Raw genomic sequence first — 6,973 nt, forward strand, 5'->3', positions numbered from 1 at the left:
TCTGCTTAACTTTGTACATGGCTGTGGGGCTAGAAACACTACTGTAAGTTGTTTAAAATGTTTAAATATCTTGTATTTTGTCCACTCCTACAAAGAATAAAAAACATCTTTTGGTTGGATAATAACCCCTCTTTCTACAACAAAGCCTTCATTTCTCACAATTTTGAAATGTATTTCCACAGAGGTACTATGTCACAATGAGCACATATGAGCATGTTCCTTGGAAGATAACCAGTGGAAGATAAACAAAATGTTGGGCTTCAGTTGGAGCAGAGCCTTCCAAAAGACATGAGGTGACTAGTTGCTCCTGAGAGAACTAGAATTTCTGGACTGTTGGCCGAACGAATATTTAGGAGATTGCCTCTGTGTGTCTGTGTACACGCTCAAATCTTGCCTCTAGTTCTGAGGAAAGAGAAGAAGAAAGATGAATGTAGGACCACCAACCTCAATACGACAGGCACCAAGGATTGAAGAGAAGACATTGTTATTTGTGAATTCCTGTGTGGGTGTCTGTGTGGTGGCAGGTGAGGGTGAGGCAAAGAGGAGGACAGCTAACTGCTGACACCATGGTCCTCCGTTGACGCTAAGGTGCTGAGGGGCCAAAGCCTCTCACAGACTTTTTCTGATTCTTCCCATGCTGCCATGATGAAAACTGGCCTACATGAGGTTTCAGGCAGTCTCACTCAAAGAATTTCTTCACTGGTGGTAGTGCCATCTCTCTAGTTTGAAAATTGAACTGAGCTTCCTGCAACTCAGTCGGTCTCTGCCTCCCTACTAATGTGTGTGAGTATATGTGTGCATTTTTCAGCAGTTTCAGGATGTTGGAAAACACCTATCCACATACGAATGAACATATAATTAACATTAAATTTGTATTAAGTTTGCCACTCATCCTCTCAGAGTGCAGAAACATTGTCCTGGGCTTAGAAGAGAAAGCAAGCTCCCTACTCCCTCTGGAAAACCCAGTCAATGCTGATCAGACTTAAACTGAATGAACATCAGCCTGTCTCCCAACCTCTTGTGTCTGCAGCAGCCACATTGGTGGCTGCGCTGGGACTCGGGCAGGCGGCTCTCTGTGTGCAATGGCTGGCAGTGTGCAGGAAAGAAGGGGCCGAAAGAAGCCAGTTGTCAAGAGACTTACAAAGACTGTGTTCTTCCCAGAACTGTTTCCTGCCCTAGTCAGGTCAGCCATTGGAGTGATATCTGATTTCTTCTCCTCGGCCAATAAATAGGAAGTTCAACCTCCAACCGTGAGGTAGAGGTCAGGAGAAGAGAAGAAGAAAACAGATACTCTATATTCATATTAGTTGTGGGTATTTTAACTTTATTTTTCTAATCCATATGCTTGTCTCTGAATAAACTGTTATTTCAACTATTTAATTTAAGGCCCACAGTGGTGACAAACTGCAGTCAAGTACAACTTTAGATTTTTTAAGTCCTTAATATTCTTGAAATTTTCCTTGAAACTGTAGCATATTTCTGTTTTTTTAGCATGCTTTTTAGTTTCTTTTCTTACCACTAGTTAACAGAGTTTGATTTTTTGCATCAGACAAATTCACTTTGAATCCTTAGAGATAAATATTTTGAAAACTTACTGTTGAGCTGTTCTTTTACCATAGCATTTTTCTTCCATCAGCCAACATTCTCTAATGCAAAGTTATTTCCATTAACTTCAGAAGACACAGAAGTGTCTCAGGACATTTTTCAGAGAGATTCATGTATTACAACTTGAAACTGACCTGAGAGGGAACCATCCCTTGTGAAACCCAAAAGGAGGGACAATTAAGTACAGTTCTTGTCTAAAAAGTTACTATATGTGTAATTAAAATCAGTACTCAGAACCATGTAAATGGCTTTGCTGGAATTATATAGTCTTATGTGGGTGAAAAGGAGAATAAAAAAATTTTAATGAGTCACAGTAATATTTTTTTACTTCCTAATAGTGCCATGATAAGACTATTAAACGAGTCACTCCAAATTGCAACAAATCTGAAATAGCTCATGCTCAAGTAACAAGTAATTTTCTTAAATGCTAAAAAATCACTATCATACATCAGTCAAAGTTCTAGGCTCAGTGTTTTTAGAAAACACTCTTCTTCTTATTTACCAGGATAAAGGATTTAAACTTTATCCTCTTCAAAATGACATATAAGTAATTTTATTTGGAATTTAGTAGATAAACATTCTAATTACTTATAAATGTTAATTACAGAATCTGATTTTTTAAACTTTAGTTGGGCTAATATTTCAAGTCAATATGGGGAAATCAGCAATTACCTGGATAATAATGCATTCTGGGTAAGAAAACAAATCTCCATGTACAACTGAATGTTAATAACTACTACCATAACCAGGTATGCATTTAAAACTAACAAACAGTTGGTCTATTTTGTATTCTGTCCTTCCCAAAATACACCGTTAAGTGAAGTCCACCCCTGTACCTCGGTATCAGCTGACCCATGAGGTCGTGCACAGGTCATGCATGGACCTACACTCCAACTCCTCACCCAGCAGTACCCCGACTTCCCATGTATCCCATCCCCCTCCAGTCGTACCTTGGATACGCCTTTCATGGTCAGCCCTGCTCAGGGCTGTGGTTCTGTTATTCATACTTGGTTTCCCCGGCTATGACTCTTGTACTTCTTAAGAACAATAGTTCATACCCTCCACTTCCTTTCTGGGTCTTCTGTCCTTATGGAATTTCTAACCTAGCTTACATGTATCAGACTTTAGTCCCCAAATGATGTGTGGCCAGTGCCTCAGTTGATCCCATTCAAGCTCTAATGCAGTTATATATTTAAGAGTGAACTAAATAACATTGATAGTAGTCTTGCCATAGTATATGCATTTTTATGTTTAATTGAAAAACTAGTTTTCTGACATATTTGTTCAAAACCTATACTTATTTTCTGGTAAAATACTCTACTTCCTTATGAATGAAATGCTAATTAAAGTTATTTGGAATCTGAATTAGCTTTTTTATGCATTTTGACCAATCCAAATGATTTATTCGTTTATAATTATTTGTGATTAAACAAGAAATGATAATGTTTGTAAAAGCATTTTAAATAGTGTAAAGTGTTCTATAGACGCTTATGGTTATCATTATACACAGCTGGTTGTCTCAAGCAGAGTCAATAAAACATTAAGCCTCAAAGTCTCCAAGTGTGTCAGATTTATGCAGGAAGTAGCTTCTTGACTATATGATGTTTCATATATTAATGTCTCATTTAGGAAATAATTTTATAAAGGCTCTACAAGGAATAGTATCAAATTGAATTAAAAGAATAAAAACTGCTTTCAAATATGCTCGCCTTGTTTTTCAGTTATGCTAGTGTGCTGAAAAGACCTGATTAAATACTTAAAATTGTGATGAAGATTTCTGTACATTTAGAACACCTTTCCCTATACCTCGTATAAAAATAATTTATTTCCGCATAGTATTGTATCTTGGTGAGAACACAAGGTTAGTCAGCTAAAGCTGTCACATGACAGTTGTATTGAAGAATAATGTCTAGTTTACTTAGCAAAAGGAACCCCAATTTGCCTACACCTTAAAATATAGAAAAATTATGTGAATTAGGGTTTATGTGTGATTCATATTATTCCATGGGAAGAAATTTGATGGTTCTTCAAAATATGGATCAACTGAGCTCACTAAATATTTTGAAAATTATGAGACTTCCTCACTTGCTTAGTATGTCAGGATCATGTCACTACCTACAAATTTAATTATAACCCATATGGGAATATGTTCAGTAAGTTTAGTCTTTGTTCTAAATAGCATGCGCTTAAATGAGATTCACTCTCACTGGAAAAAAATTGTTTATAGCTATGTATTTTCTAAATGTGAGTAGACAAACATGCTGAAATCAAAGTGACATCAGAAATACTGACCCAAAGTAATTTGCTGGAGGGAAGTTCATGCATACTCAGAACTCATGGAATCCTACTTTGGCTGAAGATTTGTAAATAAATCTTGTACAGCATAGTGGGCTGGAGGTTAGAGGCTATTTAGTATAAATAAACAAAAACAGAGCTTGTATTTGACATACCCTGTTACAGAAGACTTTCCCCCTAGCTTTTCAAGTATTAGAATTCATAATAGAAAGGCAAATATGCCCTTGGAAGTCTAATGGATTTCATCAATTAAAGGACATTTTAAAACATGTTTACTGGGACAATGAGCTTTGGACAATTAGAAAAATCCTTATGCTCATTCTGGGGATATTTTATATCTGAAATATTAATGTCCAAATTTGGGCCATCCTTGAGTTTCCATTAAGGGAAAAGATAACTGCTGACTCTGTGTCAAGCATAATACAAAGTTTTTCATTTATAACTTTCAGTTTCTTATAACAACCAAAAAGGTAAGCATTCTACCTGTAATTTACAGATGAAGACTCTGAGATTCACACTGTAAGAGCCAACTTTGTGAAGAGTTTTCAAACTGCAGTCATGCATGTATTTATCTTAATCAAATAAACTCATGTTTCATTCATGGAGAACGATATGTTTATTTATTACAGATTGAAAAGGAAATGGTGTGATTCCCATGTCTGCAGACACTCCAGAGATGACTGAGCATGTAATGGGTCATTGATCCAGGAGGTTCCTTTCAAGAATGGGATGATGGAGCAGAAGTTTAGAATCTGAAAGGATCAGGGAAAGAATAAAACATAGACTTACACACCTGGAAGAAGATACAGATGTATGTTTCACACAAGGTGCTAAAGGACAGTATTTTCCTCGTATATTCTGTATTCTTTGTTTTTCTTCCTTTCCCCGTAGTCACGCTTAGGAGCCAGCCCAGTAACCAGCTACCTGGTCCTGTTTTTCATGGGCCCAAAAGACACGAAACAGCTCAAATAAACAGAAGAAATACTAGCAACTTCTCATTACCCAGTGTCTTGACCCTCAGATTCCCATGGAGGAGAACTCAGGAGGTTTCAAGTAAAAAGCATTATCTTTCTCAAAAGGGACCCTCTGATATGCCTCTCTGATTGTTCCTTTCTCCCTTCTTCACGGTTAACTTGAAAAACATGACCCATTGCTTCCTCCTTTGGAAACTCTCCACATCCCCAACTGTTTGAGGAGAAGATGAGGTGAATGGTGCTTATATTAAATCCCTTATTTCAGTTGTTTTAAGGGTTGGCTTATTTGAAGCACTGACTCTGCTTTTGACTCCCTTGCCTGAGCAATCCATCAGCAAGGTATGACCCAGTTATAAAAAGGTGACAGAGCTGGGGCTGGTCAAGGGCACTGTGTAGACAGTAGTGACTTTCATCACCACTGGCATAGTGTAACATGAGTCTTATCTGTGTCCAGTGTGATTTAACTTTTTATTACCAATAGAAAATCTAAAGAGTATGGAACAAGTTTAAAATTTAGCTGCACCCCAGCCTCTTTTAGTGACTTACAGTCACAGGAGTTTAGAACTAGAATGGACTTTTGTTTCTTCATTTGGTCCAAGCCCCTCAGTTATCTTAGAGAGAAGAAAATAGGAAGAGTAACTTCTGACGCATGCCAAATAAAGTATTACATAAAGCTCTTTATATAAGATTCTCCTTCTATATATTCATATCCTCTCAAATTCTTCTACTAATGTAGAAATCATTATACTGAATTTATAGTTGAAGACCTTGACTGTCAGAAGATTCAGGAATATTTTTAAATTTTTAAAAGAGGGAAAGCAGACATTAAAAAAACAACTCTGATTGTACCATAGAAAGAAAATTCCAGTTACAAAAGTGTATTTGAGGAAATCAGTTGTGGTTTTTGCATTCATCTCTGCAAATCATGATATCATCTACACTGGGGCCCACAGGGATGCAGAGAAGGTGAGAGCAGTATGAGTAGAAATTTGTAGAACCGATGGGCCTTCCTGATAGATTTGCTCTGGGAGGTGAGAGGAAAGAGAAAGAAGAGCCAAAATTGACAACCAACTTTTGGCTAAAGGACAGGCTGAATGGCAGAGACACTTGCAAAGATGAAAAGCTCTGATGAGAAGATTTGGGAAGTGGGCTGAGACAGGGAGCAAGCCGATCAGGAAACCTGGACAGGATACAGGCAACTTCATGTGGTTTTTTGGGGTGGGATCTCAGAATACATTTTCTACCAAATGGCCTCTTACCTTTCCCTCCTCTTATCCACGTGGCAGTCAAAATGGTGCTTGGGCCTTGGGTTTGAAAATGCAGGTGTTACCAGCATTTTCTGGGTGACTATAGAGGTCGGCATTTAGCAACTCACTTGATCTAAGACCTTGAGATTCCCTTAGACTTACCTAGAGTTTAGGTAACTTGGAAGAAATGGTATTGTCGTAGAAGAATTACTATCGTATGAGGGATCTCATCTCAACTTAAACTGGGATTGGAATTTTGGTGTGTGTTTGACAAAAATGTGCAGCTCAAAGAGGCTATTTGGATGAAGTAGTTTATATAACAGGAAATGTCTCCAAAGCGGAGGTTGTCTGGAAACAGAGATGGCAAGGGATATGAGTGGATAAGATGCGGTCTTTTTTATTAACCATGGAGTTAGTCTAAATGCTGATGGAGACAGTGTCTTCAGGAAAATCTTAGGGATCTGTTTTCAGACCCATCGTGGGTCTCAGGGGCCAAGGTGATAAAACAGGATACAGGTTACGGGAAAGCAATCATTTTCTCTCAACACTTCAAATATTCTGCTCCACTCTCCTCTTGTTTGATTGGTTTCTGAGAAGTCGGATGTAGTTATTTTCTTTGTTCCTCTTTAGGTAAAGTGTTTTTTCCCTCTGGCTTCTTTCAGGATTTTTTCCTTTATTTCTGATTTTCCTTAATTTGAAAAGGATATTGCCAAAATATAGATTCCTTGGCATGTATCTGAGCTTCCTGGATCTGTGGTTTGTCACCTGACCTGAATTTAGGGGCATTCTCAGTTACTGTTGTTTCAAATACTTTTTCTGTTTCCATCTCTGTTCTCCTCCTGGGATTTCCAT

The sequence above is a fragment of the Manis pentadactyla genome, chromosome 5, assembly GCF_030020395.1.
Source record: "Manis pentadactyla isolate mManPen7 chromosome 5, mManPen7.hap1, whole genome shotgun sequence".
Lineage (NCBI taxonomy): Eukaryota > Metazoa > Chordata > Mammalia > Pholidota > Manidae > Manis > Manis pentadactyla.